Here is a 23785-nt window from a genome sequence, read left to right on the forward strand (position 1 = left end):
ATTGCTATAAAGGCATTTTAAAAAATTCATAAAAAAATGAAATCAAATTGTTTTCTGAAAACTCCAACAGATTATTGTTCTCCATCTCCTCAAGTTTCACTGTGGTGATTTTCAAGTTGTTTTACTGTAAAACTTTTAATAATTTCATACCAAAGTCAAGACAAACGCTGTTTACATTGCTTTATAGGTATAAATATATATATATATATATATATATATATGATATCAAATTGTTTTCTGAAAACTCCAACAGATTATTGTTCTACATCTCCTCAAGTATCACTGTGGTGATTTTCAAGTTGTTTTACTGTATCTTTTTTTATAATTTCATACCAAAGACAAATGCTGTTTACATTGCTTTATAGGTATAAAAAAATAAAAAAATATGAAATCAAATTGTTTTCTGAAAACTCAACCAGATGTTTGTTCTGCATCTCCTCAAGTATCACTGTGATGATTTTCAAGTTGTTTTACTGTATCATTTTATAATAATTCCATACCAAAGTCGACATATGCAATTGACATTGCTATATAGGCATTTTAAAAATTCATAAAAATATGAAATCAAATTGTTTTCTGAAAACTCCAACAGATTATTATTCTTCATCTCCTCAAGTACCACTGTGGTGATTTTCAAGTTGTTTTACTGTATCATTTTTTAATAATTGCATACCAAAGTCGACATATGCTATTGACATTGCTATAAAGGCATTTTAAAAAATTCATAAAAAAATGAAATCAAATTGTTTTCTGAAAACTCCAACAGATTATTGTTCTTCATCTCCTCAAGTACCACTGTGGTGATTTTCAAGTTGTTTTACTGTATCATTTTTTAATAATTTCATACCAAAATCGACATATGCTATTGACATTGCTATAAAGACAATTTAAAAATTCATAAAAAAATGAAATCAAATTGTTTTCTGAAAACTCCAACAGATTATTGTTCTACATCTCCTCAAGTACCACTGTGGTGATTTTCAAGTTGTTTTACTGTATCATTTTTTTATAATTTCATACCAAAGACAAATGCTGTTTACATTGCTTTATAGGTATAAAAAAATATAAAAATATGAAATCAAATTGTTTTCTGAAAACTCAACCAGATGTTTGTTCTGCATCTCCTCAAGTATCACTGTGATGATTTTCAAGTTGTTTTACTGTATCATTTTATAATAATTCCATACCAAAGTCGACATATGCAATTGACATTGCTATATAGGCATTTTAAAAAATTCATAAAAAAATGAAATCAAATTGTTTTCTGAAAACTCCAACAGATTATTGTTCTACATCTCCTCAAGTATCACTGTGGTGATTTTCAAGTTGTTTTACTGTATCATTTTTTTATAATTTCATACCAAAGACAAATGCTGTTTACATTGCTTTATAGGTATAAAAAAATATAAAAATATGAAATCAAATTGTTTTCTGAAAACTCAACCAGATGTTTGTTCTGCATCTCCTCAAGTACCACTGTGGTGATTTTCAAGTTGTTTTACTGTATCATTTTTTAATAATTGCATACCAAAGTCGACATATGCTATTGACATTGCTATAAAGGCATTTTAAAAAATTCATAAAAAAATGAAATCAAATTGTTTTCTGAAAACTCCAACAGATTATTGTTCTTCATCACCTCAAGTACCACTGTGGTGATTTTCAAGTTGTTTTACTGTATCATTTTTTAATAATTGCATACCAAAATCGACATATGCTATTGACATTGCTATATAGGGATTTAAAAAAATCAGAAAAATGTGTAATCAAATTGTTTTCTGAAAACTCCAACAGATTATTGTTCTCCATCTCCTCAAGTTTCACTGTGGTGATTTTCAAGTTGTTTTACTGTAAAACTTTTAATAATTTCATACCAAAGTCAAGACAAACGCTGTTTACATTGCTTTATAGGTATAAATATATATATATATATATATATATATATATATATATGATATCAAATTGTTTTCTGAAAACTCCAACAGATTATTGTTCTACATCTCCTCAAGTATCACTGTGGTGATTTTCAAGTTGTTTTACTGTATCATTTTTTTATAATTTCATACCAAAGACAAATGCTGTTTACATTGCTTTATAGGTATAAAAAAATATAAAAATATGAAATCAAATTGTTTTCTGAAAACTCAACCAGATGTTTGTTCTGCATCTCCTCAAGTATCACTGTGATGATTTTCAAGTTGTTTTACTGTATCATTTTATAATAATTCCATACCAAAGTCGACATATGCAATTGACATTGCTATATAGGCATTTTAAAAATTCATAAAAATATGAAATCAAATTGTTTTCTGAAAACTCCAACAGATTATTATTCTTCATCTCCTCAAGTACCACTGTGGTGATTTTCAAGTTGTTTTACTGTATCATTTTTTAATAATTGCATACCAAAGTCGACATATGCTATTGACATTGCTATAAAGGCATTTTAAAAAATTCATAAAAAAATGAAATCAAATTGTTTTCTGAAAACTCCAACAGATTATTGTTCTTCATCTCCTCAAGTACCACTGTGGTGATTTTCAAGTTGTTTTACTGTATCATTTTTTAATAATTGCATACCAAAGTCGACATATGCTATTGACATTGCTATAAAGGCATTTTAAAAAATTCATAAAAAAATGAAATCAAATTGTTTTCTGAAAACTCCAACAGATTATTGTTCTTCATCTCCTCAAGTACCACTGTGGTGATTTTCAAGTTGTTTTACTGTATCATTTTTTAATAATTGCATACCAAAGTCGACATATGCTATTGACATTGCTATATAGGCATTTTAAAAATTCATAAAAAAATGAAATCAAATTGTTTTCTGAAAACTCCAACAGATTATTGTTCTTCATCTCCTCAAGTACCACTGTGGTGATCTTCAAGTTGTTTTACTGTATCATTTTTTAATAATTGCATACCAAAGTCGACATATGCTATTGACATTGCTATATAGGGATTTAAAAAAATCAGAAAAATGTGTAATCAAATTGTTTTCTGAAAACTCCAACAGATTATTGTTCTCCATCTCCTCACGTTTCACTGTGGTGATTTTCAAGTTGTTTTACTGTAAAACTTTTAATAATTTCATACCAAAGTCAAGACAAACGCTGTTTACATTGCTTTATAGGTATAAAAAAAAAAATATATATATATATGATATCAAATTGTTTTCTGAAAACTCCAACATGTTATTGTTCTTCATCTCCTCAAGTACCACTGTGGTGATTTTCAAGTTGTTTTACTGTAAAACTTTTAATAATTTCATACCAAATTCAAGACATATGCTATTTACATTGCTTTATAGATATAAAAAATCATCGCGGTCATCGCGACGGCAAGGTCGTGGCAGGGGAATCTAACGTCTCCGTTCCCTCCTTCACGGAACGAGGGTTACCTACATAACCTAAACGTTCCCCTTCAGTCGAATCACTTCCACGTTACATTGGGAACAAGGCAAGGCGAGGCAAGGCAAGGCAAGTTTATTTATATATCACATTTCATACACAATTGCAATGCAAAGTGCTGAACATAAAAGGAATTAAAATCATAATAGCATAAAAATCATAAAAATTTAAAATAATAATCACAACAATAAAAACAGAGAATTTAAGAACATTTAAGATCATTTAAGATGAAATGTATTTTAAAATTAATTAGCACAGTATACATAAAATAATGCAGTCTGTTCGGACGTAGCACAGTGCTCATTCAATAAATGCACAACTGAACAGATGAGTTTTGAGTCTGGATTTAAATGTGGCTAATGTATTAGCACATCTGATCTCTTCTGGAAGCTGGTTCCAACTGCGGGCGGCATAATAGCTAAAAGCGGATTCCCCTTGTTTTTTGTGAACCCTTGATATTACTAACTGACTCGATCCTAGTGATCTGAGTTGTCTGTTAGGTTTATATTCAGTGAGCATATCTGCAATCTATGTAGGTCCTGTAGTGCTTTATAAACAAGTAAAAGTACTTTAAAATCTATCTTAAACATAACTGGTAGCCAGTGTAAGGACCTGAGGACTGGTGTAATATGCTCTGATTTTCTGGTTCTAGTCAGAATCCTGGCAGCAGCGTTCTGTATGAGCTGCAACTGTCCAATGGTCTTCTTGTGAAGGCAAGTGAGGAGACCATTACAATAGTCCACCCTGCTGGTGATAAAGGCATGAACAAGTTTCTCCAAGTCTTGACAGGAAACAAAACATCTAATTCTTGCAATGGTTTTGAGATGATAGAATGCTGATTTAGTTACTGCTTTGACATGGCTACTGAAACAGGTCTGACTCCAGAATCACACCAAGATTCTTGACTTGATTTTTTGTTTTTTGACCCCTTGCATCAAGGTACGCATTTACCTTATGAACTTCATCCTTGTTTCCAAATGCAAAGACTTCTGTTTTCTCCTTGTTTAATTGAAGAAAGCTTTGGTACATCCAACTAATTTCATCAATGCATTTGCAGAGGGAGTCAATGGGGCTGTAGTCATTTGGCGATAAGGCTAGTTAAATCTGGGTATCATCTGCATAGCTGTGATATAGCAGTTGGCACAATCCCACGTGCCGGCAGGTATACGTGCTAGCAGGTGGGAGTGTTAATGTAACCTTCCCAACGTCCTGGGGGCCAATTGTGGGGGACCCTACAGGAATGCCAGTTGTACGGAAGCATGGTTGGGGGGCGGAGCACATGAGATCTTTCCATGTGGAAATAAAAATAATTCAATATATCCATAAGTTATAAATACTGAAAATACTGAAACATATATTGCCACAACCAGCGGGGCGAAGGAGACCCGGCAGGAGCACAGTCAGGAACTACTCCGCAACTAGCCCTGACTGCGGGGCATGGAGGACCCAGGGTTAATGGGAAAATAGCACACGGATCCTCATGGGAATGGCGCAGCAAGCCGACACCAGCCGACCTCCCCTCACCTGAAGTCCTTATGTTAGGACACGGGAGGAAACAGCCTCTACGCGAAGGTTATAAAACCTAGCGAAGGTATTCAGTGTCGCCCAGCCCGCAGCTCTACAGATATTTGCTAGCGAGGCGCCATGAGCCAACGCATAGGATGAGGCAACACTCCGTGTGGAGTGGGCACGAACACCTAAGGGGCATGGCAGTCCCTGATACAAGTATGACAGGGAGATGGCATCTACCACCCAATGAGCCAACCTCTGTTTGGAGACCGCATTCCCTTTCTGCTGACCTCCAAAGCAGACAAAGAGCTGCTCGGTGCGTCTGAAGGGCCGAGTGCGGCTTTCATATATGCGTGAAGCACAGACTGGACACTACATAGCCAAAGCTGGGTCTGCCTCCTCCAGGGTCAGAGCTTGCAGATTCACCACCTGATCGCAGAAAGGCGTGGTGGGAACCTTGGGCATGTAGCCGGGTCTCAGGATAACGTGAGAATCGCCTGGCCCGAATTCTAGGCACGCTTCGCTAACAGAGAAGGCTTGTAGGTCCCCTACCCTCTTGATGGAAGCCAGGGCAGTCAGGAGTGCTGTCTTAAGTGACAGAAATTTTATCTCAACTGACGCCAGTGGCTCGAATGGGGCGTCCCGCAGGCCTTGGAGGGCGAGGGAGAGATCCCAAGAGGGTACGAGGTGCAGTCTGGGAGTATTGATCCTCCTCGCACCTCTCAGGAACCTCACGATGAGTTGGTGCTTACCAAGAGATGTTACACCTACTGCATCATGATACGCTGCGATAGCAGCAACGTACACTTTGAGAGTCGAAGGGGACAGCCTGCCCTCCAACTTCTCTTGCAGGAAGGAAAGCATTACTGCAATCGTGCATCTCTGTGGGTCCTCTCTGCAAGAGGAACACCAGTCAGCAAACAGACCCCATCTCAGTGCAAAAGCCTGCCTGGTAGACGGGGCTCGGGACTGAGCGATAGTTTCTATCACGGCCTGAGGAAGGAGAGGTCTGCGGGTGTCAATCCTTGCCCTAACAGGGAGGGGCTGCCGTGAGGGAGACCTAAGTCCGGGTGGGCCACTCCCGTGGCGCAACCAGCAAGACTTACACCTCGTCCTCCCTGGACTTGCACAGACGTACTTGAGCCCCGGAGGTCAGCTGTGTGCCAGTGCCACTTTGAGAAGAGGCGACTGGCAAAGGGAGGAATCGGGAAGGGCGAGCGAATGTGGCTGGGCATTGGCGAAATAGCGTCACGGGGTGGAGTCGCCATTCCGCAGGGTGGTTGGACTGCCGTGGAAGCCAACAGGCCGTACGGTTAAGTTTCCCTGGCATCATGAGAATGGCATGTAGCAATGTCTGCCACGTTTGACTCCGTAGGAGCAGATGGTGGATGAGCTCTAAGTGCCCGTTGCACACAGCATCTCAACCTGTGGAAAGCCACGGGCTGACTAGTCAGCAACACTGCAGGAAAACTCCAGTCCAGATTGAGCCGAGATGCTATGTCCATCTCAGGACTCGATCGTGCTGAAGCGGTCTCACGTGAAACGAGCTCAACGGAAAAACGGCTGAAGCTGTCATGTGCCCCAGGAGCCTCAAAATTTTGAAAAGGACCGATGAGTTGTGCCTGCATAATCGTAGGCACTACAGCACTGACTGCGCACTCTTGGTGGCAAGGCGGGCTGTCCTGTTGACCGAGTCTGGCTCCAGCCCGGGAAAAGAGATCCCCCTCTATTCTAGAGGGAGTCTGCTCTTCTCTCGGTTGGCCTGAAGGACCAGATGGCAGAGGTGCCGAAGCACCAAGTCCCCAAATTCGCACAACTGAACTCGCGAGTGAGCTGAAAGGCACCAGTCATCGAGACGGTTGTAAACGCGAATCCCTGTCTGCCGAAGAGGGGACAGGAAAGCTCCCGTGGCCTTAAGAAGGATGCGGGGAGAAGGGGACTGGCCAAATGGAAGCACCTTGCACTGAAACACTCGACCCCCGGGGGCAGACCGCAGAAGGGGTCTGAGCCGGGGAGGAATCGAGACGTAACAGCGAGTGTTCTTCAACCCACCCCTGGAGACGGAAGCATACTCGTATGCACTTCATCGTGAGCATCTGATCCGGTAGCCTGAAAAGGGGCTGAAACAGAGCTCCATCCAGGATGGGTGTTTATCCACCATTCTTTCTGGGCACGTTGAAGTAGAGACAGTAAGACCCTAACTTCATCTCGGCTGGAGGGGCAGGCTGGATCGCATCCTCCGCAAGCAGGACAGAGGCAAGCTTGAAAAGGGTACCTCTGGTAACAAAATGGGAACAAAAATGTAAAGGGTACCTCTGAACCTGGGCGGACGCCTGGAGAGCTGAATCGCAAAGCCAAGCCATGCCGTACCGTCCGTATCAACCACCGTGGCAGTAGCAAGGGAATTGACCGTCGTGACCGTGGTGGGGCAGCCTGGGGGGAGACAGGGAAAAGAGACTGAACCCAGAAGGATGTACGTCCTGGAGAAGAGTCAACCTGCACTAAGCAGTGCTTACCTTCTTCCCTGGTTTCTCTTTTTGAGAAAATGTGGGTACCGTCGAACTGGGGGCGGAGGGTGGCGAGGGGAGAGGAGCTGGGGAGCGGGCAAGATGAAGAAGGTGCCCGCCACATTTTGACCAGCTCCTCGTGCACCTCTGGGAAGAAACCTCGGAGGGGTGCTGCGCCGCCGGGATGGCATCCTCACTCTCAGACTCTCCCTCTGATGCTGCAACAGACATCTCCTCCTCCTGTGGAGTGCCAAAGGAGACGCTCAGCCCGGCATGCGGGGAAGCGTACTGCTCTGGCATCTCGGCGGGACCACGCTGAGGTGCGGAAGTCCGCAGGGCGTTTGGGGCCGGCGGAACGTTTGGCACAGTGATCTGCAAGTCTCCCTCGTGTCTCCCACGGTGGCTGAAAAACATTGATGGTTTAACCGCCTACCGCGGGACGATGAGTGGAGCCGTCTCACGAACGAGCGGTGAGACTCCAGCATAGCCATGGTCATGTGTTCGCAATGAACCCACGAACCATCCGGGAACGCTGCGCCAGCATGTTCACGACCTAGACATGTGAGACAGCGTTCATGTCCGTCCAGAGAGGTGAGGTAACTGCCGCACCCACAAACGCACGGCCGGAAAGCCTTTCTTAAAAGAACGTCTAACACAGCCGTGAGAAATTGCTCTTTTAGTCCCGGTCTGCCCAGGCAGGAAACCGCGGCACCACTGTGCACTCAATGGGGCTTGCTCGCTGGAGAGCAGGAGGCTTAGTTGAGGCCGTGAAAACGGGCGCCCGCAGGAACACTTCTTTTTCTTCTGTCGGCTTGAGCATGAGAGGCTCTCAAAGCGAAAATACCACTCGCCAATGTTCATTGGACTTTTGAATAAGGCTCAGAGATGATTGGTCTCTCATGCGAGTTCCCAATGTAACGTCGTAGTGATTCGACTGAAGGGGAACTAATAATCTGTTTTTAGAGTTTTCAGAAAATAATTTGATTTCATATTTTTATGTTTTTATTAATCATGTATTTATAGAGAAATATTATTGGTCCAGATTTGGTATGCAATTATAAAAACAATTAAACTGCATGTTAAGCTGCATGAAAATCACCACAGTGGTACTTGAGGGGATGAAGAACAATAATCGTTTGGAGATTTCAGAAAACAATTTGATTTCATATTTTTATAAAAAAATGTATATCTATAAAGCAATGTAAATAGCATATGTCGACTTTTTATTAAAAAAGTATACAGTAAAACAACTTGAAAATCACCACAGTGATACTTGAGGAGATGTAGAACAATAATCTGTTGGAGTTTTCAGAAAACAATTTGATTTCATTTTTTTATGAATTTTTTAAAATGCCTATATAGCAATGTCAATTGCATATGTCGACTTTGGTATGGAATTATTATAAAATGATACAGTAAAACAACTTGAAAATCATCACAGTGATACTTGAGGAGATGCAGAACAAACATCTGGTTGAGTTTTCAGAAAACAATTTGATTTCATATTTTTATATTTTTTATACCTATAAAGCAATGTAAACAGCATTTGTCTTTGGTATGAAATTATAAAAAAATGATACAGTAAAACAACTTGAAAATCACCACAGTGATACTTGAGGAGATGTAGAACAATAATCTGTTGGAGTTTTCAGAAAACAATTTGATTTAATTTTTATATGAATTTTTAAATTGTCTTTATAGCAATGTCAATTGCATATGTCGACTTTGGTATGCAATTATTAAAAAATTATACAGTAAAACAACTTGAAAATCACCACAGTGGTACTCGAGGAGATGAAGAACAATAATCTGTTGGAGTTTTCAGAAAACAATTTGATTTCATTTTTTTATGAATTTTTTAAAATGCCTTTATAGCAATGTCAATAGCATATGTCGAATTTGGTATGAAATTATAAAAAAATGATACAGTAAAACAACTTGAAAATCACCACAGTGGTACTTGAGGAGATGTAGAACAATAATCTGTTGGAGTTTTCAGAAAACAATTTGATTTAATTTTTATATGAATTTTTAAATTGTCTTTATTGCAATGTCAATTGCATATGTCGACTTTGGTATGCAATTATTTAAAAAATATACAGTAAAACAACTTGAAAATCACCACAGTGGTACTTGAGGAGATGAAGAACAATAATCTGTTGGAGTTTTCAGAAAACAATTTGATTTCATTTTTTTATGAATTTTTAAAATGTCTATATACCAATGTCAATAGCATATGTCGACTTTGGTATGAAATTATTAAAAAATGATACAGTAAAACAACTTGAAAATCACCACAGTGGTACTTGAGGAGATGAAGAACAATAATCTGTTGGAGTTTTCAGAAAACAATTTGATTTAATTTTTATATGAATTTTTAAATTGTCTTTATTGCAATGTCAATTGCATATGTCGACTTTGGTATGCAATTATTTAAAAAATATACAGTAAAACAACTTGAAAATCACCACAGTGGTACTTGAGGAGATGAAGAACAATAATCTGTTGGAGTTTTCAGAAAACAATTTGATTTCATTTTTTTATGAATTTTTAAAATGTCTATATACCAATGTCAATAGCATATGTCGACTTTGGTATGAAATTATTAAAAAATGATACAGTAAAACAACTTGAAAATCACCACAGTGGTACTTGAGGAGATGAAGAACAATAATCTGTTGGAGTTTTCAGAAAACAATTTGATTTCATTTTTTTATGAATTTTTAAAATGTCTATATACCAATGTCAATAGCATATGTCGACTTTGGTATGAAATTATTAAAAAATGATACAGTAAAACAACTTGAAAATCACCACAGTGGTACTTGAGGAGATGAAGAACAATAATCTGTTGGAGTTTTCAGAAAACAATTTGATTTCATTTTTTTATGAATTTTTAAAATGCCTATATAGCAGTGTCAATTGCATATGTCGAATTTGGTATGCAATTATTAAAAAATGATACAGTAAAACAACTTGAAAATCACCACAGTGGTACTTGAGGAGATGAAGAACAATAATCTGTTGGAGTTTTCAGAAAACAATTTGATTTCAATTTTTTATGAATTTTTAAAATGCCTATATAGCAATTTCAATTGCAAATGTCGACTTTGGTATGCAATTATTAAAAAATGATACAGTAAAACAACTTGAAAATCACCACAGTGGTACTTGAGGAGATGAAGAACAATAATCTGTTGGAGTTTTCAGAAAACAATTTGATTTCATTTTTTTATGAATTTTTAAAATGCCTATATAGCAATGTCAATTGCAAATGTCGACTTTGGTATGCAATTATTAAAAAATGATACAGTAAAACAACTTGAAAATCACCACAGTGGTACTTGAGGAGATGTAGAACAATAATCTGTTGGAGTTTTCAGAAAACAATTTGATTTCATTTTTTTATGAATTTTTTTAAATGCCTATATAGCAATGTCAATGGCATATGTCGACTTTGGTATGAAATTATTAAAAAATGATACAGTAAAACAACTTGAAAATCACCACAGTGGTACTTGAGGAGATGAAGAACAATAATCTGTTGGAGTTTTCAGAAAACAATTTGATTTCATTTTTTTATGAATTTTTAAAATGCCTATATAGCAATGTCAATTGCTTATGTCGACTTTGGTATGTAATTAAAATAAATGATACAGCATATAACATACAGGACATGCAGAACAATAATCTGCTGGAGTATTAGTTTGATTTCATATTTTTATGATTTAAAAAAAATGTTTATATTGAGAAAAATGGTATAAATAAAAAAAAAAACTTTGGTATTCAATTATAAAATAATGAAACCGTTAAACAGCATGTAAATCACCACAGTGATAGGATGCAGAACAATAATCTGTTGGAGTTTGAAGAAAAGAATTCGATTTTTATATTTTTATGATTTTTTGCGCATGTCAGATTAATAGTTTTTTTTGGGGGGGAGACAGAGATAGAGAGATTGTTAATAACATTGGTCCTGACTACGGTGTGCAGTTCTTAAAAGCAGTTTAGTAACATGAAATGCGCCGCGTTAGGTCGGAGGTGTCTGTTACCGTAAATATCTATATAGGCGCGCAACGTAACTTTAGGCGGAGATGGCGTGACCGCACTTTTACGAAGCGCAGATGGTGTGACCGCAGTGCATTGGCACTGTGGAAGATTACAAAAGTAGCCTAATGAATAGTCTACTATTTCCGCCAATTAATGAAACATTGTGGAATATAAACTCCCAGTTGCGAAATCAAAATCAAAATGACCAGATATAAACTAGCAAGTCTGAATTTTTAACCCATCCAAGTGCACACACAGCAGGGAGTAGTGAACACACATGGATCAGTGGGCAGCATCTGGGGAACAATTGGGGTTCGTTGCCTTGCTCAAGAGCACCTCAGTTGTGGGTACTGAAGATGGAAGAGAGTCACCTACAATTACTGCCGGTATGGAAACTAAAACCTTTGGGTTACAAGACTGACTCTCTAAGCATTGGAGGAAGATTGGGCCACAATTGTTGCCCCATACACCAAATAGAGTCACTGTTGTGAGTTATAAAGTCGAGCCGATTTAGACCAAAGTAAACACATCTGATTACATTAGAGTGCGGATCGGGCCGCATTTTTCTGTCCGAGCCCGGCCCGAGTCCGACAGAGCAGTAACCGAACCCGACCCGAGCCCGACAAGCATTAAGATATTTATGTCCGAGCCCGATCCCAGCCCGACACAGTTAAAATCTCTTTTTACTCATACTAATGACACATGCACTTTTTTGTGTGGAAAGCCCGCTTTTATTAAGCCACTGTAAAAAAAAGCGTTCGGAAATGTCAACAGATGAGAGCATCAGTGCACACTGGGCAAAAAGCGCCGTTATAACACGGGCGCACTATCGCGCTGAGGTGACCGAGCCCGACCCGAACCCGAGCATCCTTTCTAAATATCTGTCCGAACCCGGCCCGACCCGTCGGGTTCCGTCGGGTCCCGTCGGGCTCGGCTCGGGTATCCATCCTCTAGATTACATGCTCAACAGATAGCCTATATCTCTGATTGGCTACTTTCTTCTATTGTCCTATTTTATATGGTCAGCACAATTAACAAGTACAGTTTTAACTGCTTGATCCATTTTGTTCCTTTGTTGTCACATTTGCCGGTTTTGCATAAATTTGGATTACACTGCCACATAGCGGTGAACTTCGGAACAGCAGTATATCAAGTACAAAAATTTGTAAAATCATGAAGATTTCAAAGCTCAAACAACTGAATATTTTCTACTCCCTGTAGAAATGTATTTCATACATTTTCCTGTCGAATTTATTTGATATTTATCACCATTACAACATTTAAAAAAATCTATTTTTGTCAATTTTGTTAAATGTAGCCTATTGCTGTTCTTAGGTCTGATCGTCACACAGTTGGAAAGTTTTTCACAAGCATGCACATCTATATGCATACGGAATGAAAATAGGGTATGTTCTTGGTTTTGAAAAGACGAGTGCACACTTGCTGTACCTGGTTGTGTTCTGCTGCATCAGATATCAACAAGTAAATATAGTCTTCTATAGAACTTGATGCAAAAATGATTGATTTCACGTCAGACAGGTGAGGGTTAAAAAGGTTATGCTATTATATATATATATAAGGTTATATAAAGGACATTTATATTTTTGAGTATAAAAATGAATGCCACAATTAAAAGAATAGCAGCAATAACAATCACATTATGACTGTTATCTCTGATTAAAAGGAATAAACATATTAATTCCCAATTCCAAGTTGTCAGTAATTAAATCATTTGTCAATCTGAGCAAATAAAGCCAAATCAAATATAGTCTTAGTCAAATTTAAATTAAAATCAAAGTCAAATTAAAGATCTTAGTCAAATCCAAAGCTAATTAGAAATTAAATCATTAAATCATCAATTAAGTTCACCCAAAATCAAAGTAACAGATAGAGAGCAGAGAGAAAGTAAGAAGTTTGAAGTCTCCGATCTGTATGGGATTTTCTTTCACTTCTTATACCCAAAAAACTTCTTGTTTTAAGAACATTGGTCTTTGTGTCAGAGTTGATGATACATATGATAAATAACATAGCTACATAGCAACAGCGTACAGTCTCATGCCTCAAAAGGTCAGTTAGGGTAAAACTGTTAGGGCCTTGAATACATATTCTCAAAAAAGATTAATGATATAAATATAATAATTATTAATAATGCAGTTAATAATGCATAATCTTAAATATGAATATGCAAATCCTTGTTAATTCCATAAAGTTGACACATCAGAGCTTTGTCGCTATGCAAATTAATTGCAGTGAAAATAATTTATTGGGTGGAGTTCACTCCAGGGTGCTGTTTTCAGTTCAGAGGAAATAGCTTTATCAGTTCAGAACATGTGCTGTAGGGACATTCTAGCTGTGTGCATTGCTCAGAAAATTTGATAAGAAAGTTATAGGCTGTGTTTAAAACATACGGTGCTTCTCTTTTTGGTCTGTTTTATTTTTCTTTTATCTTGTGCTTGGAAGCTCATTGTGGGATTGAAGTTGAGGTAAGACTTTATTATATTTTATCATAATGCCCACAGGTTTCATTTTTAGTCAGATTAAATGGAATAATTCCAGGACCACAATAGCAACTATTTATTTTGAAATAGGGAGATATCTGGTGGGACGATATTTTAGATGTCACCAGTTGTAACGGTGGGGCAAAGACGAGGTGGGTTAAGTATCTCAATACAGCAGTATTTAATGAACACTAAACAAAGAAAACCCAAAAAGGCAGCTATACGATGAAAAGACAACGACTGACAAACAAATGAAATACAGAGGTATTCCCAAGGGTAACAGAAGTTTTCAGGCAAGAATGTACTTGTTTATAGTTAAAATATGCAGTTTGTTAGTAAAGATGGCATCTAATGGAAAAATTTGCTTCGGCGTTTTTGGGCGTGTAAGCTCCAGATTGTCAGCGAGCGTTCTGCACTCACCAATCCGCTCGAGTGTGCTCACACGGCCAGATCTTCTGGAATTTACCGCTGGCTCTGATGTCTCTTTATTGGTAACCAGTGTTGGGCTAATTACTCAGAGAACGTAATATATTACACATTACTAGTTACTAGTTACTTACTATTTTCTGGCAACAGTAAGTAATTAAACACACTAGTTACATAACTTTTTCTTCACGCCTAGGGTTACCACTTTTAATACCCAAAAATAAGGGACGCATTCGGGGGTCAACTAAAAAATGCTGCAGTAAAAAGGTTTTATATGAGTTGTGCATATAATATGGGACGTTCTGAATAAGAACTGATCATTGTTTTTTTTCCTACTTTTTGGAAATGGGGTCTATATTCCCCGTTAAAATGTAAAAATGTCCCATATCTCACAAATACTGCAGTAAAAAGGTTTCATATGAGTTGTGCATATAATATGGGCCGTCCTGAATAAGAACTGATCATTGTTTTTGTTTTTTTTTCTACTCATTAAACTCTAAAGTCTAATAATGTCCCATTTCTCAGAAAAGAACCGTCAAGTACACCAATAAATAAAACGGATATTAAAGCATAAATGCAAATAAATAAGTAAGTAAAAATTCACGAGCATTTTGTAGTATTATCTCTCAGTCCTGGGCGTCTAAATGAAAAGCGCTCTGCAAGCGCGTTCTCTCTGTGTTGTTTCTGAAACTACCGTAATCACTGTAATATGCGCGCACACTTAAAATCAATCGCGGCTGGCTTGACCGTGTTTTTCTGAACCGCGGCTGGCTTTACCGCAGTGATTATTTGCATGAGATGCTGCTTTTAAAAAAATTATAAAAATACGGGACAAAACCCGTCCCGTATTGATTCAAAACGGGACGCGCAATTTCATTCTCAAATACGGGACGATTCCGTATTTTAAGGGACGGGTGGCAACCCTATTCACGCCCCAGAGAAGTTGTGACTGTTTATCTTCCACGTAAAATTCTTCTAGAATATTACTTTAAACATATTTCTGCCTCATCATTTGACCAAAATCCACACTGGATCGCAGTCAGAAGTTATTACAAACTTTTCATATATTGATAGTGACATTCAAGTATAAGTGTTGTATTATTCTCAGTAACTGTCATGTGTAGCTTCGTTGTATTTCTCCGTTGCCCATACACAAATATATTTCATTATGTATTTTGTCAAATCACTTAAGTTTGTAAGAAAATGTTTTTCCATATTCCAAGCTTGCCTGTTGCACTGAAGACATCGCATGCATGTGCCAGTAAAGATAATTATGAAAATAAATCTAGGAATTATTTTATTGTTGGATTTTAAATCAGCGGGGTTGAAACATCAAAAATAAATAAGCTAAGCTATTTTATGGATGGTAACTGTTATATTATTACTGAAATCTTATTACTAATTAGTTACTCTACTAGTTACTGCATTAGTTACTGCCCAACAGTAGTGTAATATTCAAGTGGTTTGAAAATAGATCACAATGAGTGTTATAAACAGGTCCCACCAGTAATTCACTAACTCAATATTTTTTCAAATAGAAGTCCCCCTGAAGAAACAATTAAGCTTTAAGGTTTTGATCCCGAATCACAAAGATAAGAATTAAGTCTCTAACTGAAATATCTACGCATCTGTACTTGGGTTAAATACAAATGACCAGATAATCCAATCATGCGGCTTTTTTAAGTTTTGTATATGCCTCCCAACACATTTGTAGATGTCATCTGCTGATAACTTTGTGGACGAGATGAAAAAGCGTAACAATATTTTAACATACACAGTTGATGTTTCTTTTTTTAGATGGCTACATTCAAAGATCATTGTGTTATAACCCAGGAGGATTTGGAGGATTTTAAACATTGCATTTCTACTCAGGATCTCCCATCAGCGGTAAACACAATCAAAGAATTCCTTAAAAAGCAGGATCTTGTAGAACTAAACATTGGTGTGACGGGAGAATGTGGTTCTGGAAAGTCCACGTTTGTCAATGCATTCAGGGGTTTAGGAGATGAAGAAGAGGGTTCTGCTAAAACTGGTGTAGTGGAGACCACTGCAGAGCCTGAGGTTTACCTTCACCCACAATTCAACAATGTAAAAGTGTGGGATCTTCCCGGCATTGGAACACCAAACTTCAAAGCTGATGAGTATCTTGAACTGGTTCAGTTTGAACGCTATGATTTTTTCATCATCATTGCTTCAGATCGGTTCAGAGAATGCCACACTCAGCTGGCCAAAGAAATCATGAGGATGGGGAAAACATTTTATTTTGTTCGTTCCAAGATTGACTCAAGCATTGAGGCTGAAAAGAGAAAGAAAAACTTTGACCTCAAAAAGACACTGGATACTATTCGAGAGGATTGTAAAAAAGGTTGGTTTGTTCAGTTAATGTAATATCAATATTTTGACAAGCAAAATTACAGTTAGATTTTTGAGGTTATCAACATAATGCTTTATTGTGGATACAGTGGTGTGAAAAACTGTTGGCTCCCTTCCTGATTCCTTTTTTTTTTTTTTTTTTTTTTTTGCATTTTTGTCACACCGTAACGTTTCAGATCAAACAAATTAAAATATTAATCAAAGATAACACAAGTAAACACAACATGCAGTTTGAATGTTTTGAAAGTTTTTATGAAGGGGAAACAAAATCCAAACCCACATGGCCCTGTGTGAAAAAGTGTTTACCCCCTAAACTTAATAACTGGTTGGGCCACCCTAAGCAGCAACAACTGCAATCAAGTGTTTGCGATAACTTGCAATGAGTCTGTTACAGCGCTGTGCAGGAATTTTGGCTCACTTATCTTTGCAGAACTGTTGTAATTTAGCCACATTGGAGGGTTTTCGAGCATGAACCACCTTTTTACTACCCTGGAAATCCAGAGATCTCGCGAGAGCACAATTTGAATTGCCTCTGGCCTCGAGCAATGATGCATGTTACTGCAATACGTAAGCAATTCTGGGAACCAATCAAATCGGTGTATCTGATGTAGGCGGGCCAGAGGCGAGCTAAACTGATGACGACCGCGCTGCGATGTACGGAATAATTTAAAAACGGAACTATTCAATAGTAATGCAGTAGCCTAACTTGAACAGGACAATTTGTCTCGCTGCTGAATGAAGCGCTAGCGTCTATCCACATATTAGTTGATAGTTAAAGGAACCGTATGTAGGATTGTGGCCAAAACTGGTACTGCAATCACTTTCAAAATACTGTAGAAAGGTGCATCCCCTCCTGCTCCCCCCCTGACTCGAGGTTGCCAGCTAAGCTGCAGGATTCAGCAGGAACGTAGGCTGCTACAAGGAGCTTCCAACGGCAAGTGACGAGTCCTACACAGTAATTAGTTTTTCTTCTGTTAATTATGTTTATGTTTCACGAGAGATGTTTTGCGAAGTAATTATGTACCGCAAAAATGTACTAATGGCGATTAGCGAACTACTTCGTAAAGATGTACTGTAATACATTTCAGTCGGAACATAGATTGTTTTCATACCCTGCTAGTGGTGCGATATAACGCTTTTTATGAACGCATTTAGCATGGGCGACTGTGGAAAATCCACTGTGTATGGAAGCAAAGTTAGCCAAGCATAGATGAATCTTACCTGTCCAGGAGAAAATTAGCAACGTTGGCGTCTATCTTCAAATTCTTCTCCGTTTTCAGCCGTCTCCATCTTTCAAAGGCATCTACTATACAAATCCTTGTTTTATTTCAGACTTTGTCACGACATATTTCAGATTCATAATGAGGCTTTTAGGTTTCGTAACGTTATACATGTTTTATCCTCACGTTCGTAACTGCAGCTGAGCTGGCAACCCGGAGGACGAAACTCTACTGACTTTGTGATTGGTAGATAGCTGGAGGGTGGAGCCTCAGACCAAAACACAAAATGACAACAATAACATCAGTTGTGGGCTGCAACTCTCACTTTTAAATGACAATATCCTGGCCGGACCACTGTTGTCAGTGATATAAGTATTTGAAATGAACATGATTTCTTAATGTCTAGTGACATATCAGGGCCATTTTATGATTAACTGAAATAAATTTCTTACATACAGTTCCTTTAATGAATAGTTTGATTGGACCTAATTGTTTTAATGAGATTGATTCGGATGTCGTAATTAATAGTTATTAATCTTGTCACATTGTTTATGTTATAACATTGAAATCTACTCTTATATGTTCACCGTCGCTCTGGATATGTCACACCACGTAGTGTTGTGATTTGTCTGGAGTTATCCAATTGCGTGCAGTGAGAATTTCAAATTCATGCTTGGTGCCGCCCCTCGAGTTAGGTCCTTTTCATTGCTTGAGGCCAGACCCATAATCTTAGATTAGGGTCTGGATTTATCCAGGCTACCTTTTTACGGTCATTCCACAGCATCTCAATAGGATTCAGGTCAGTGACTTGGCCACTCCAAAGTCTTCATTTTGTTTTTCTTCAGCCATTCAGAGGTGGATTTGCTGGTGTGCTTTGGATCATTGTCCTGCTGCAGAACCCAAGTTCGTTTCAGCTTGAGGTCACAAACAGATGACCGGACATTGTTGTAGTGGCACACCCTTCGTGCACATCCTTATGTACCACTTTTGCAGCTAGTCTAACAACCAGTATTTGAAATAACGCAAGTAAGACCGAATCTTCATTTAAAAAGAATTTACTGAAGAAATGCAAAACAAAAATACAAAGGTACAATAGACTCGATATAGCTCGGTCAAAAAACTGTGTTGCTTCCAGCGTCTATAGCTGCAATCTGACCTAAACGTACAAACTAATGACATCATTACGTATTACTGCCGAAAGCCAAAAAATACCAAAAAAGTTCTTTAAATTGTATTAATTATTAAACTATGCATTTTAGATAATACAATCATTATAAATTGACCATATTTTAATCCTTTTTAACTAAATTATAATCACAAATGAATTACACATAACTGGCTCTTACAATTGTCTTTTAGGATTTTTTGGTAGACAGCAGAATTCATGGTTCCATTTATCAGAGCAAGTCTTCCAGGTCCAGAAGCAGCAAAACAGCCAGAGACTATCACACTACCCCCACCATATTTTACTGTTGGTATGATGTTCTTTTTCTGAAATGATGTTTTACTTTTACGCCAGATTTAACAGGACACACACCTTACAAAAAGTTAAACTTTTGTCTCATCAGTCCAGAGTATTTTCCCAAAAGTCTTGGGGATCATCATGATGTGTTCTGGCAAAACTGAAATGAGCCTTTATGTTCTTTTTGCTCAGCAGCGGTTTTCATCTTGGAACTCTGCCATGCAGGCAATTTCTGCCCAGTCTCTTTCTTATGGTGAAGTCATGAACACTGACCTTAACTGAGGCAAGAGAGGCCTGCAGTTCTTTAGATGTTGTGAGGTCTTCTGTGACCTCTTGGATGAGTCGTTGCTGCGCTCTTGTGGTAATTTTGGTCGGCCGGCCGCTCCTGGGAAGGTTCACCACTGTTCCATGTTTTCACTGTTTGTGGAAAATGGCTCTCACTGTGGTTCGCTGGAGACCCAAAGCTTTAGAAATGGCTTTATAACCTTTTCCAGACTGATAGATCTCAATTATTCTCTTTCTCATTTGTTCCTGAATTTCTTTGGATCTCAACATGATGTGTAGCTTTTGAGGACCTTTTAGTCTACCCCACTTTGTCAGGCAGGTCCTATTTAAGTAGTTTCTTGATTGCGAAAAGGTGTGGAAGTAATCGGGCCTGAGTGTGGCTTATCTTCATAAAAAAAGTAAAATTAAAAACTGCATGTTGTGTTTACTTAAATTTGTTTGATGATCTGAAACATTAAAGTGTGACAAACATGCAAAAAATGAAAACATCAGGACACCACTGTATATATTTGGCTGTCTAAAACTAATAAATATACATGATTTGTAAATTAATGTTAATAGGCATATTGTACATTACATAATTAGTAATACTTTTTATTTTTTTATAGGTCTGAGGAAGATCGGTATAGTGGATCCTGTCGTGTTCCTGATCTCTGGCTGGGAACTTGAAAAGTATGATTTAAATGTCCTGCAGGAGAGGATGGAGAAAGAACTTCCAGAGCATAAGAGACGTGTCCTGATGTTGGTTTGCCAAATATCACGCTGGAGATTAATGAGAGAAAGAAGAAAGCTCTGAAGGAGAACATTACAAAGGTTGCCTTCTTGTCTGCTTGTGTGGCGGCTGTTCCCATTCCTGGTCTTTCAATCGCTGTGGATTTAGCCATCATAGCAGTTGAAATAGAGAAGTATCGCAAAGCCTTTGGTCTTGATAAGCAGTCTTTGGAGAAGCTCTGTGCAAGATATGGGAAGAGAATAGAGACTGTCGAGGGTTTGATTAAGTCAGCTTGGTATAAAGGAATATGCACAAGTTCAATCATAAGCATACTAAGAGAGCTAACTTTTCTGGCAACAGAAGAGGCTGTTGAGTCTGTTTTTAGGTATGTGCCCATTTTAGGCACTGTAGTGGCAGGAGGATTGTCCTATTGGGCTGTGTCAACAACGCTGAAGAGTGCTCTGAATGACATAGCAGAAGATTCCAGGAATGTACTAATGTCTTTGGTGGACACTGAAGTGTAATCTGACAGATTTAAAGGGTTACTCCACCCCAAAATGAAAATTTTGTCATTAATCGCTTAAAAATAACAGTTCATCATTAGCTACCCCTTCAGATGAAGAATATATAGAATTATTAAGTAAAATTAAATGAATTTGTCTAATTATGTCTAATTCCCATCTGGCAATGTACATATTAGACATGATTCATTCATTTTGAATGAGACCAGGCAAAATGCTGTAGGATGGAGTCATGAGGAAGAACCTTGTCTTTTAGTGACTTGGGGGCCAACCACATGATGAAGATATGGCGGGTGGGGGGAATACAATGATTAGCTTTCACCGGACTACAGTTTAGTCGCCAGCCAAATGGTCTCTATGGTCTTTGTACATCTATCTTTGTCAGCCCTGTCCCCTGAACTTTCTGTCTGTCCTGTCGTGACCAAAGGAAGTCGTGTCTGCTGTGCTCCTTGTGTTGGGAGTCACGGTCTGGTGTGTGTGTGGGCAGCACATACCATCCTAGAAAGTGGGTCTGCCAATCTCTATCATTGGTGTGGCTGGAGGATCCCTTGTCTCCACCTCCGGCCTCTGAGTACCGGACTTCGCCTTGTCCCATCAACCCAGCTACTTCACCATGGCTCCTAGCTCATTTCTTTCCGCCGTGGCCTGTCAGACCACCAGCTCTGCCAGGCTCCCTCATCCCTCCAGCTCCGCCTTGGTCGACGGCCATCTGCTGCATCGGGACTCCACTCCTCCAGCTGTGCCTGGTCCCTCCGATCAGTCAGGTGCTTTCTTCTCTCTGGCTCCAGCGCAGCCTTCCACCTTGGCCAACGGAGCCATCTGCTCTGCCTTGGCCCTCTACTTCACCCTGGCTCATCAGCTCTTTATCTCCACCCTGGGTTCCTCTTCCACCTGCTCGACCCCCTGAAGTCAGCCCTTCCTCCACCATGGAACTTCCCTCCGTGAGCTTCACCATGGGTCTCCTTGTGTGACTGCAGCTTAAGTCCCACCTGGTTTCTCCAGCTCCAAGTCCCTCCTATCTTCTCCATGGCTTTCTACTTTCGTCATCTCCACCCTGTACTCAATTCATTGTCCTCCTCCTGGTTGTCCATCCTCCTCCTGAACCTCAACCTTTTTCCATCCCACATCCACTCATATGTCCTTCTCCTAAGTCGCTCTTCCGTCCCTCCCTTTCCTGTTTCCTGCTGTGCAAAAATAGTTTCCGTCTCCTCATTTGCTTTATTTAAGTTCAAGTCTGTTCAGTTTGCCTTGGTCTGATCTTGTCGATGTGTAAGTGTGTGTCAAGCTCTCTTAGTGTAATTACCTATATGTGGATTCATTAAAGACTGTTTACTGTCATTTTCATTGTCTTTGAGTGTGTTTACACAGTATGTGATACTAACTTAATTTACAACTATATTTAAATAACCTACAGATTACACAGTGTAGCACCATTATATAATGGATGTCTGCTGATGTTTGACAATACAAAAATCGTACAGACAAATCACCTTTAACATGAGGGCACAGTAAAAAATATCAGAGTTGATGCTCACCAGGGACATTTATATGATTTATAGGCTCAGTTCAGCGGTAGAAAGCAAGATTTCAGAGTGTCTTTAAGTAGACTGTAAACAAGAAGCTAGATTATGATTTATAGGCTAAGTGTAAATTGAAAAAAGGTAAAACATGAGGCGATCTAATTGTGGTTTAGAGTGTGTCTTTTTACAGTCCTTACAGGTCCTGTGTGGCTAGGGTTAAATGTTATAAGTAAAGGTGATGAGCACTACAAATATTAGTAAAAGGAATTTTTAAAACACTTCTGTGTCTCTGAATACGTTTATTGATGTTTTACTTATTAATAATATATTTTTTTTCATATTTTGTGAATAAATACATGCAGACTAAATTGTCAAAGGACCACTTTATTCATAAAATATCTTAATTTTATATTCTAAAGTGTACATTAATTAATACATTTTCAAATCAGAGATAAATCTTGGATGTTAACTGTTGATTTTTCTTGTCAATATCTATGAAAAACACATAAACTTAGATTTTGGTGAGTTTATTGGGTACACTTGCAACACTTGTGCCATAAATGTGAAACTGCCAAATTAAATCAATTTATTATTCATATTTAACTTACAGATTTCACTGTAAATTATCTTATTCTCAGCGGTTAAAAAAAGTGTTTTTAAGCTTGCTGTTTTGAAGAACATCACAGTTACATAATAATATGAGAATAGTAAGGTAGATAGGGTGTTGATAGTGCTGTTTTGGAAAATAATAATTATGTTTTCAGAACTGCATTATTTTTCCCCCAAACCTAGTCTGTAGGGTAAAACACCCTCAGGGGATGTGGCTTAATTTTTACTCTGTTATGTTTTTTCAGTAAAATGCATTCTAACTAGTTAGTTGAATAAAAATCTTTGGACTTTAAAAAAATGACCTCAAGTTAACACCAGGTAGCTAGTTAGAATATTTTCCAATATAAAATATTATAATTTTGTAATTCAGAATTATAGATTATATCCTTTGCAATTCTAAACTAAAACTGAATGTACTGTAATTTTGTTCTAAATGTATAAAGCAAATTGCTTTTGTCAGACTGGGGCCACCTGTGGCAAAACACCCTAATTGGTACAAATTTAATTTTTGTTAAACAATCTACTGACATGAAACTCTGGACATTTTTTATACATTGACATTGTCACTAAAATATGATAACTATTCTGGACACGTTCAACATGTTTCACAGAGAAAAAAAAATTACACAGTCAGTAAGGGGGGCGTTTCCCCTCACTTTCCCTATGCTGTAATACAAAAA

The 23785-nt window shown here is 38.2% G+C and overlaps 1 pseudogene; it reads left to right on the forward strand.

Annotated features, from left to right (window-relative positions):
• The first annotated feature begins 13823 nt into the window (after positions 1-13823).
• Positions 13824-22314, forward strand: LOC141289753 (interferon-inducible GTPase 5-like; annotated as a pseudogene).
• The last annotated feature ends 1471 nt before the right edge of the window (positions 22315-23785 follow it).

This window comes from Garra rufa, chromosome 17, assembly GCF_049309525.1.
Source record: "Garra rufa chromosome 17, GarRuf1.0, whole genome shotgun sequence".
Lineage (NCBI taxonomy): Eukaryota > Metazoa > Chordata > Actinopteri > Cypriniformes > Cyprinidae > Garra > Garra rufa.